The sequence below is a fragment of the Camellia sinensis genome, chromosome 2, assembly GCF_055761805.1.
Source record: "Camellia sinensis isolate YWXY chromosome 2, ASM5576180v1, whole genome shotgun sequence".
In the NCBI taxonomy this organism is placed as follows: Eukaryota; Viridiplantae; Streptophyta; class Magnoliopsida; order Ericales; family Theaceae; genus Camellia; species Camellia sinensis.
Genome location: NC_138962.1, coordinates 80,563,526 through 80,575,846, shown reverse-complemented (window position 1 = coordinate 80,575,846; position 12,321 = coordinate 80,563,526).

Below are 12,321 nucleotides of genomic sequence, written 5' to 3'. Positions count from 1 at the left end.
GTTTCTGGCACACACCTGCCGGCTAGCTCACATTTGTGTTTCCAAGAAGCAAAGCGATGACGTTTGAAGGAGTGCAAACTTGATCAACAGGATTATACGAGAAGATTATTCTGTGCTCATACAACTGGCGCCGTCTGTGGGAAGTGCAATAGAGAACAAACCTTTTGATTAGATTTTCCTTTAACTAATTTCAATGGCGCACAATGACGAATTGTCACATTCTGCTATTGATGGACAAACCCCAGAGGGAGGCACGAGGCGTGAAGGTTTGCCGTTTGTCCCACCCATGGCGGAGTTGGACCCCCAGCGACGAAACTCGCAGAGGGACACGCGAGAGAGGCGAGGCATTAGTCTTCATCGCTCTCAAAGCCTTGATAGACAAAGGTAGAGGATTGATCCTCAGGTTCTGGAAGATCGCGTAAGGGAGCAAGACGAATTAATAAAGAGAATGGCGGCTGACATGGAGACTATAAAGCGCCAGATAAAGGGTAAAATGATGGCAAGAGAAGAGATTCGCGAAGGTAGAACACGTTCTTATCACTCAGGGGATAGTGGCAGGCAAGTCATACCATCCTAGACTGAAAGCAGGAACCTCAGGACAGACGAGGCACAATTAAGGACTTCCATGACTCATTTCTCTAGGTCTGAGAGAACGAGGACTAAAAAGTCTTGTACTGAGGGAAGCAATTATCAACCCTCGCATACACACCAAATGACATCTAGGCACACTGAGTTGCCTAAGTCAGTGGACTTGCGAATAGTATTGGAAGAGAGAGCTCAAAGGAGAGAAAAAGCCCAGGCACGCGACCCCCAAAAGGTCTCTGCTTTGTAGCGGTTGGCTTCTTGGACACATGGAAGTGTTGAGGTGGGAACGCCAGTACCGCGCCTTGTTTACGAGCCGGCAGACAAAGCGTTAGCAAGGTTGCAAAGCTTGCCGTTCGTTCCGGCAATTGAGAATGCACCGTTACCCTTAGGCTTCCATCAGCCCAAGTTCACCATTTATGAGGAGAAATCAGACCCTTACATGCACTTAACCCACTTCTGCCAGGTCATGGTTGTATACTGACGGAACGAGACTTTAATGTGTATCTTATTTCCCTCAAGCCTAGGCGATCTGGGCTTGACATGGTTTGAAAGGTTGTCAGAAGGCAACATAGTTTCATGGGCGCAACTTGTAGAGGCGTTTGTTACCAGGCTTAAGACAAACACCAAGACACTGGTAGAGATAAACCAACTGCTCTCCATCGACATGGATGAGAAAGAAACACTAAAGTCTTACAACAACCGGTATTGGGAAACTTTAAATTAGATTGGATATTGCCCCATAAACTTAGCTATTGCACAATACAAACGGGGTTTACCGACGGGCAATAAATTGAAGGATTCAATGACAATGATGCCACCCCTCACAATGGAAGTCTAAATGGAGAGAGTGCATCAGCATATCAGGGTAGATGAAGATGGCGATTGCGCCAAGGAAAAGTTCGGCACAATAGCGACGTCAGACAAAAAGCCCACGGCAAAAGTCAACACAATTGGCCGTGATGACCGACCAAACAAGAATGGTCGGGGCAGGCGACCAAGCAGCGAAGACATCCAGACAAGGAGGTTGAGAGTCCGCACCACCATGACCACGGTGTTCAATAAACCTATCTACTAAAATTTTAGTGAGATACACGATAAACCCTTCGTTCGGCAGCCAGCAAAGTTGGGAGAAGCTCAAAAGGGTTATGACGCTAGGTGCCGATGCACCTTCCATGATGAAGTGGGGCACCGAACTGAAAAATGCACGCCCTTAAGGAAGCATCTGGAAGAGTTAGTGGTCGAAGGCCACCTGGACCAGTATATTGATGAGGGAGCTCAACCAGCCCCTCAGAACTGAGACAGACCAGATGGGATGCCAGCCGACGGTCCGCCCCAAAGCGTAATCAATGTGATACATGGGATCATAAGGCCTAAACAAGTATGTGAGCTTAAGGGCATGATCAAAAAGGCTGAGCACATGAGGAAGGTACAAAGTGCACAACCTACCGCAAAAAAGGGAAAGACGGAGGCAACTAACGTTATCACCTTTTCTAACAATGACTTAGCAAGGTTACAAAGCCCTCACAACGACGCACTAGTGGTTACTTTGCGTGTCAAGAATTTTGATATCAAACGGATTCTGATTGACCAAGGGAGCTCGTGTGAGATAATGTATTATGAGACCTTCAAGCAACTTAAACTGAAAGACAAAGATTTAGTGCCCGCGACATCTCCCTTGGTCAGTTTCAACTCAATGCCAGAATAGCTGGTTGGCAAGATAATTATGCCGGTGAAAGCTGGAACAATGGTGAAACAAGTGGAGTTCTGGGCACTTACAACATAATCTTGGAAAGAGCATGGTTGTATGCTATGCGAGCGGTAGCATCAACCTATCATCAGGTGATACGGTTCCCTAACGAAGCTGGAGTGATTGAAGAGGTCTTGGAAGACCAAATCATGTCCAAACAATGCTTTGTAACTGTGAATGGCAGTTGAGCTACAAAAGGATTCGTACAAATGGTAACGGAGTCTGAAAACAACGAGTTATTCGCAAACTTCGGCAAGGCAGCCGAACAAAAGGCAGTAGAGGATCTGGTAGAGGTCAGAATAGACAAGAAGGACCCAGAGAAATTCTTTATGCTTGGCTCATCTTTATCCTGCACCGAGAGAATAGAGATCATGGAGTTCTTGATCTCTAACATCGAGGTGTTTGCTTGGACGCCGTACGATATGTCGGGCATCGACCCTAACTTTATCTACCATAGACTCAATGTTCACCCAACCGCCAGACCAGTTATACAACAAACTCGCCGATCGGCACTACACCATGCCGAGGTAGTGGCTGAGGAAGTGGGAAACCTACTTGAGCTAGGGGCAATTAGAGAGGTTTACTATCCCAAGTGGATCTCCAATACCGTGGTGGTACCAAAGAAGAACGGCAAGTGGCGCGTTTGCATGGATTACAAGACAATCAACAAAGCATGCCCAAAAGACAACTTTCCTCTGCCACAGATAGACCAACTAGTAGACCTAACTGCAAGACACAACCGACTTAGCTTTCTTTATGCGTATCGCGGTTACCATCAAATTGCTACGTATGAACTGAACCAGGAGATCACATCTTTCACAACACCCAGTGTGACACCCAAATATTCAATTAATTTTACTATGCAGTAAAACAAAAATCATATACATAGATATGAATAAATAATAATAATAATAATAATAATAGTAAAAAATCTTAATGAATAAGGTCATTGGGGGTATTACAAAAATATAGGTAAACAAATAAAATAAATAAAAATATGGGAACTACTTTAATTAAGAATGGGGCTATTGTGTAATAAAGATAGTGCTTACTTGGGGATTAAGCATAATCAACCCCAAAATTTTTAGGTGGTGATAAATGGAGAGCTAGGAAGGTAAAAGCTTAATTTGCTGCTACGTGTCTACAAACCTGGAGCAATAAGATTGGATGCAAGCTTGTATAAATAGGAGATAGCACCACCGTCCAAAGAAAAAAGATATAAAATAAAATAATATATATATATATATATAGATAGATAGATATAAGCAGGAGATAAACTAAAGGAGAGGAAACAAAAACAATACGCTCGGTAAACAATGATGGGAAATTAAAATCTACGTTAAAGTGAGTTATGTTATACCTTAAGTTACCATAACATGTTTTCTATATGACTTGAGTCATCATAATATATTTTATGAATGTTTTGAGTTACCACAATTTATTTTATATAATTTATGTTTTGTATTTATATTAATGTTTCAATTATGTGGATTATTTTCTGACCTCTATTTACTTCAATGGAAACCAATGGATATGTTTTTTTAAATTTTAGAAAGTATTTGACAAAGATCTTGTAAATAATTATTTTCTGTAAGTACCACCACGGGAGTCTCATGCCTTGGGGGACTTAAATAACCATTGGCCCCTATTTAGCCACTTTGTGGTCCTCTGTTTGTCATGGATCCATCGACCCATGTTCTATTCTGTTCTGTACCGTGATTATAGTTATTTACGTAATTTCTGTATTTCAGTTTTTGCCACTTAGTTAATTTGTTTATTCAACTTAAATTATGTTAATGTTTTAGCTTAAATAACTATCCATGGTTATTTTGTACCCCTATACTCACAGTATAATATTTCTCACTCTGTTATGTGCTTATAACTGTTACCCCTTTCAGGTGACGAGATTTAGCGGGATCAAGATGGGGGATAAATCACAATGTTTTCTTTTCTTTTCTTTTTTTTGTACTATTTGTATTTCTGATTGGACTTTTATAATAAAATAAAAGCCCAAATAACTATTTTTGTTTCTTTTTAATAAACTTTTGGTACCCAATTATCTTATTTTAACTTATTTAATTTATCCATTACACTACTACTACAGAAATTTTAGAATTATATCATTTTTATCTTGTTGTGACGCCAAACCTTTGGGTACCAGGTTTGGGTCGTGACAAAAGTGGTATCAGAGCAATGGTTTTTTTTATAGAAAAAATAGTATATGTTTTTTAATTTTTCTGTACAATTATTCACATTATTTGCAATTCACATTATTTGGATTGAAAATTATTTCAAAAAAAAATATACCAACTAAACCAAAATTTTAGTTTGTCTAATGCAAGTAAACTATGTTATACATATGTCTAGCCTAAGTTTCCTGTGTTGTAGGAAATGGCCAATCTGATGGAGTTATTTTGGTTTGAGCTTCAGGAGCTCATCTTATCCCCAACCTATTAGAGGGCTGGGGTGATTCAGAGAGTCTTGTCAGGCAAGCCCATCCGACACTTGACCGACTCATGGGGAGACCCGTATATTTGCAGGCCAACCCCTATGAGGATTTCTTATTTTGGAGATTTAGCCAAGGCAACATTCGTGAGAGATACATAGGGTCGACCCATGTTGTTGGTCTTGCTTTGGACCTAGGACAACCGCATTTTTTGGTCGCACCTCTACCCCTAAGCTTTGCAGAGAGGAGAGGACATACATACCCTAGCAGCCACATTCGCATTACGACACCTCCTCTACAGCACATTATCCATACCCCAGCTGTGGACTTTGCTGACAGTTCATCATACTTGGAGATACCAATATGAATTACTGGACGGGAGTTTTGGGCTTATGATCACGGTGTAGACGTCCCCGAACGCCCCAGGAGGGTGAGTCCCGTTCCGTTCATTTGGGGTCACTACAGCTCAGGACTCTTAAATTGTCACGGTTCTAAGTCTGAACCAAAGAGTCCAAATCCGGCAAATCGTTTTGAGAAAACAGATTTTTGAAAGAAGTGCCAAACATGGACTGTTTTGCCAGATACAGAGTCGCCACCTAAATATTTTATTTTGGGGAAATTTAGGAAACCCTGACTCGTTTGCCTAAGGCCACATGTCCGTCATCACCAAAGTTGCCTCGACTCGGGAACTTGGGTACGATTAGGGAAGGTCACTTCGTGAGTACCCCCGCTCGCCCGATCAAAGATCGGCCTCTACTAACCATGATATCAAGCTTTGAAAACATTATGTGTTCTTATTCCGGTTATTAGCCTAGATTTACTATGTGATGCGCACAGCATACAAGTATAGACCGGGTCGCCTGAATTGGAACAAAACATTTCGTGTTTGTTTTTGAAAGATGGTTTGCTACTCGCAAGTAGGCTTAAAATGCAGATTTTGCCACCCTCAGGTGGGCTTAGAAAAGATGGTTTTGCCACTATCTAGTGGGCTTAAAACTCACAGTTGATGATTTGTTCCAATCCAAGTAACCCAACCTTCACCCACAGGCATTCAAGGCAGTTATATCACATAAGCAAATAGCCTCATGGTAAGCATGCTATTCATGGCAGTCACTCACACGCATGCAAGGATGCTAAAGCATAAAACTTACCGAGTACTCCAAGCCAAAACAGCAACTTATTAGAAATCCATACATGATCCTAAATATGCTGAAATGCCTAATGCAACACATGCAAAAATGCAACTATAGCAGGCTCGGCTATTCTAAACATGGCATATGAAATGCTACAACTAACATGTATTCAACTTGGAATTGAAAATACAATGCAGTTAGTATGATGCGCCGAGCCCGGTGCATGCAAAACAGATGAATGATGCAAACATGCTGTCATACTGTATGCTAATTGAAATATGCCCTAATCTAACCATCATAAGCTGGTAAATAAGAGGGAGAAAGACGTGGGGTTGGAAGACATACATCACACACACGCACACTTATTACAGTTATGCCCTCGCACAGAGGGTCCGAATAAATAGTACAGTCCAAATAATACAGTCCAAATAATACAAATTCCTAATTAATTTACAAATCAACTAAGAAAAATAACAAACTGGCATGCAAGCCAGGGACTGCCTTGACTCTGATGAATGATGTATGTCTGGGCTGCCTTGCGCGGAAATCCACTGGGATGCCTCAATTAGCCTCTGTTTTGCATTTATTCTTGGAAAGCGCGCCAAGCTCCGGAAGGTTGCTAATTCTTGATTTGCTGCAACAGAGAGCAGGAAAGGGGCATAGCAATGTATGCATGCCTCGATCCTCGTGCCACCAATCACGCATCTCGATGCATGATGGCCGAGGAGTCGAATTGTGCAAATCAATATAGAATGAATGCATATGAAAACAAAACTAAAACCTAACTCCATCATGGATAATCCGGAGTGTCGGCGATTGAGGAATTGAGACACGTTCCGTCACTCGGAGTACGAAACGTACCTCGTTTCCCGTGCTCGGGCTAACTCCTACCCCAAGCACAATGCAATATGCATGATATGCATGAATGCAACTAATATACAACCTAGCATGCACAATGCTATGAGATGGCATACACGATGCACAAGGTAACATGGCATACACAATGCTCTAACATACAACCTAGCATACGCAATGCTATGAAATGAAATGGCATACGCAATGCATAATGGGCTTACACCAACATGAGTGGACCTCAGCCACACTCACATAAGAGGCCATAAGATGAAAATGAGACTCTCGAAGTACGTGCACGCATGCACGCAAACCGAGGACCGAACCTAAGGCACGAATACCACTCTAACAAGACATGGCAAGACATGGAATATGATATGAAAACATGAAAATTTCAGGGCAATAAGTGATGCAAAACAGCCCCAAAAGATGGAAAAATGGCACCCGATGCATGACATGCAACCCGAAACATGAAATTAGGCACGTGCATTGGCCTATAGCTATACAAAACATGCATTATTTGAACATGGAATGTAAAGACAGAGTCAAGACAGCCCAAAAATAAGTACATTCATAGTTCTAATAAAGGTCAAACAATAAACACAAATAGGGCAAAACTAGCATGCAAAAATGGCCCTAAATGTGAGATAAAGAAGCAAGTCACAGCTGCTGACCTCAAACCTGAGAGGGCCCTTCAACAAAGTTGAAGAGGGATCCAAAACATGATATTTTCCAGTTGGTGGCCGGACCAAAAACAGTGTAAAAGAATGCTCAAAATGCCATGCAAAATAAGGCCGAAAAGAGAGCTATAACACAAAGTATAAAAAGGATGCCTCAAATAGTGAAATAGCCTTAATGAAACATGAAGAGGGGGTCAAAATAAGGTCATTTGTAGTTCGGACCAGAGCCCAAAAACAGAAGCATAAGAGGCTAACAAATCATGCAAAAATGGAGCCAAAAGAGAGATATAAAGGCAAGTGGCAAATATAGGCCTCAAAAAGTGATGAGACCTTCAACAATGTTGAAGAAGGGCTCAAAATAAACAACCTTTCAGTTTATGACAGAGCTCGAAACAGTTTGTACAGAGGCCAAAAATACCACACAAGAAGATGGCATACAAGGGAGATAATGAAGCAAGTGCAACAAGGAAATCTCAAACAGGTAAATACCCTTAAACAAAAATGAAAAATAGCTCAAAATAAGCCTAGTTCTAGTTAGGGTCGGAGCCCAAAAATGTAAGCACAAGGAGCTAAGATATAGGCCAAAAAAATGCACAAAAGAGGGAAAATGGGACTCACCCTTGTAGAACCAATCTTTAGCAACATTTGGACCAAGTTTGGGAGCTTTTAACCTCTGGAAGATAGCCTCAAGCTGCTGGAATGGGCGTTGGAAGTATTGTGCTATGGCTTGTAGAGTAAAGGGTGTAAGAAGCTTAAGGTTTTGAAGTGTGAAATATAGAGAGAGAGAGATTGAATGCAAGAGGCTTAACAAGATTTTTTGTAACCCCTAAAACACAGTTGGGGGGTCTGTTATATAGACACAAGAGGGTGGAAAAGAGGGGGGAAAATGGGGGGGAAATGAAATTCAAATTTCCCCCTAAAAAGGCCAAAAAGTGGGATATAAAGGCAAGTGGTAGCTGCTGGACTCAAATGGCCGAGAGCCCTTCAACAAAGTTGAAGAGGGGCTCAAAACAAGACATTTTGTAGTTTATGACCAAGTCTGAAACAGCTCACAAGTAAGCCTAAAATACCGTGCAAAAATAGGCCTAAAAGAGCGTTAAAGAAGCAAGTGATAGGAGGAGATCTAAAATAGCAAAAGGTCCTTAATCAAACATGAAAAGGAGCTCAAAATATGACTACCTCTAGTTTGGGTCGGAGCCCAACAATGCTCGCAAGCAAGGCTCGGGGGCCAAAACGCGCAGTTCGGGACCCCGAAAACTGACTGTTAGGCACCGGAAGTGGTGTTCGACCACGAAGTCGGTCTCTCGGACCACAGTGTCCCTCAAAAGGGAGGAAATAAGGTATGTGTCAAAAACCGGAGCAAACAGAGGTGGTTAAGCGGTCCCGAACCGAGGCACACGGCCGTCGGCTCCGAAAAACTAAAAACCGGGCTCCAAACGGGAAAAATGGCCTACGACCACGAAACGTAGCCTACGGCCACTGAGAGATGATCTACGAGACCTCTCCCTCCCTTCGGGAAGAGAAAACAGAGAAAATAGGGCCTGGTTCGAAAACCGAGGCAAAGCACAAAAGAGTCCGGAAGTCCGGAGGCAAGGCTCGCAGCTAAGACTCTGAAACTTCAGAACGAGCACAATATGCAACATCACCAGGCGCTCAATCGGTGACGTCTTAGTCTTAAGGTCGGTCAAAAATGGGGTGTCTACACACGGTATCCCTGTTTACATAGCCCAAGTGGTATGGCGTTGCTTTGGAGTAGAGCACAGTGAATGGGAGTTTGAGTCCCTCATGTAGGGGGAGTTTGCGGGGTTATTTCATGGCCCAGTTTTCCAAAGCTAGTTCTCACTGTGGCCTAACAGTCCCTTCTAGACGTCCGACCAGGAGATCTTTTTTGTGACCTAACCATGATTAGTCTAATCCTTCTGTTTTTGTATTAGTAGGATTAGACACTAACTCTTGACTGTATTCTAAGCACATTGTACAACGACCTTTTCTTTTGCATAAGTGAAAATTATATATGTACTGTTATAATATCTTGTGAATCATAGATATGATATTGTGATAATTAAATGATTCAAAAAAAAAAACAAAGAAAAAAAAAATAAAGTCCACTAACCGTTTTCACATTGTAGTAATGGATAATGATGGAAATGAAACCGAATCGTCGGTCAGCGGTACCGACCCAATGGAGCAAATTATGGAAAGAGCAGGTACTAGTGTTCTGTGAGCCCTACAAAGCAACATAAGTAACGGAATGCTTGAACAAGGAGAAGAGCCAACTACAATAAAATAGTTTCAGGACTTGAAGCCTACCATATTTACCGGCAGTATAAACCCATTGGTGGTAGAAGCTTGGGTAAGAGATATGGAGAAACCTTTTTGCGCACTACCTTGCACAGAAAGACAAAAGGTGACTTTCGCCACATTTACCTTCAAAGACGATACACAAGAATGGTGACTTCTTTCCCTGGAGAAAGAAGATATTGTGACTTGGGCAAGATTCTTGGAGGTATTCTATGAAAAATACTTTCCAGATTTGCTGCGGGAACAAAAGATGGCAGAATTCATGCATCTAAGGCAAGGAACCATGACGGTGGTCGAATACGAGAGTAAGTTCACACAACTGGCTCAATTTGCGACATACGTCATCCCCACCGAAGCTCGAAAAGCTAGGAAATTCGAAGCAAGATTGGATGCTGAAATCAGGGACATGCTAGAGATTTTGAAACTACCAACCTATGCGGAGGTGGTGGATTGAGCATACATTGTAGAAAAAGGGATTAAAGCCTTGCGCTCCGGGGAACCAAGCGAATGGAAGTGATTTTGGGAAAGAGATAATAGAAGACCCGATGTCGCACCTCTTAAGAGGGCAAATACGGGCACAACTAGTTCAACCAGTTCAAGCAATTAAGGTCCTACAAATCCCAGAGGTGGCACCATTCCAACTTGCTCTACTTGTGGAAGGACTCATTGGAGACAATGCCGTCGTGACAAGGGAGCATGCTTTAGATGCGGCCAAGTTGGCCACTTGCTAAGAGATTATCCAAAGCTTGCTAATCCTACAGTCGACACCTCTGAACCAGTTCAAAAACCCGCGGTACTTGAAGGAGTCAGGAATGACCAAAAACGCAAAAAAAGAGCTTTTGCCCTAGTGCCTGGAAACCCAAAAGCTACTGAGAGTGTTGTGTTAGGTACACTTTCTATTTGTGGTCACTTAGTTCATGTTCTTTTTGACTCTGGTTCAACTCATTCTTTTATTAGACCACACTTTGCTACTAAGTTGGCATCAACACCCGAACCCTTAGGATATATATTATCTATGTCTTTTCCTTCTGGTAACTCTGCCCTTAGTGCAGATGTGTACAAATCTTGTACTATATTCTTAAAAAGGAAAACCTTACACATAGACTTGATTCCCCTTTGCATTAGTACCTTTGATGTGATCTTAGAAATGGATTGGTTAGTTGCCAACCATGCCTCTATTGATTGTGAAGCCAAAAAGGTCTTCCTCCGGTCACCAAACCAACTTGAGCTTATCTTTGATAGAACTGGTGTCTCTTCCCCTCCATGTGTTATATCCTTCATAACAGCCCAACGACTTCTAAGAAAGGATTGTTGTAGTTATATCTGTTATGTGATCAATACTCAACAAGGGGCCCCTACACTTGATGCAATCCCTGTGGTTCGAGAATTCCCGGATGTATTTCTTGAAGACCTACCGGGTACCCCGATTGACTGAGAAATTGAATTCACCATTGAAACCCAACCTGGTACACAACCAATCTCAAAAACCCCTTACCGCATGTCCATAACAAAATTAAAAGAGCTGAAGACTCAATTCCAGGAACTACTAACCCAACCTGGTACACAACCAATCTCAAAAACCCCTTACCGCATGTCCATAACAAAATTAAAAGAGCTGAAGACTCAGTTCCAGGAACTACTAGACAGAGGTTTCATTCGACCAAGTACCTCACCCTAGGGAGCTCCAGTACTATTCGTAAAGAAAAAGGATGGCACAATGAGGTTATGCATCGATTACCAAGAGCTGAACAAAGTCACCATAAAAAATTGATACCCTCTGCCACGAATCGATGACTTATTCGATCAACTGCAAGGCGCCCAAGTGTTCTAAAAAATTGACTTGCATTCTGGCTACTATCAACTAAAAGTCAAAACGGAAAGCGTCGAAAAGACTGCCTTCAGAACCTATTACGAGCACTACGAGTTTCTCGTCATGCCATTTGGCATCACAAATGCTCCAGCAACCTTCATGGACCTCATGAACCGAGTGTTCAAACCCTATCTGGATGAGTTCATCATTGTCTTCATTGACAACATTCTTATATATTCCAAATCACCGAAAGACCATGAGCAGCACTTACGAATGGTTTTACAAGCACTATGTGATCACAAACTCTATGCCAAGTTGAAGAAATGAGAATTTTGGATCACTAGTGTACACTTTCTCAATTCTGTCATTAACAAAGACAACATCTTAGTTGACCCCCAAAAAAGTTCCAACAATTGTGGATTGGCCACGACCCACTAACGTGTCCGAAATTCGAAGTTTCTTGGGTTTAACCGGTTGTTACCGGTGCTTTGTGCAAGATTTCTTAAAGATAGCATCACCCTTGACCCAGCTAACTCAGAAGAACACATCCTTTGAATGAACAGATAAGCAGAAACGTTGCTTCCAAGAATTGAAGAACAGACTCGTGACAGCTTTTATACTAGCACTTTCGCAGAAACAGAAGGGTTCGTAATTTATAGTGATGCGTCATACAATGGTTTGGGTTGCGTTCTTAAACAAAATGGAAAGGTCATTACATATGCCTCATGTCAACTAAAGACCCATGAGAAGAACTACTCGACCCACGA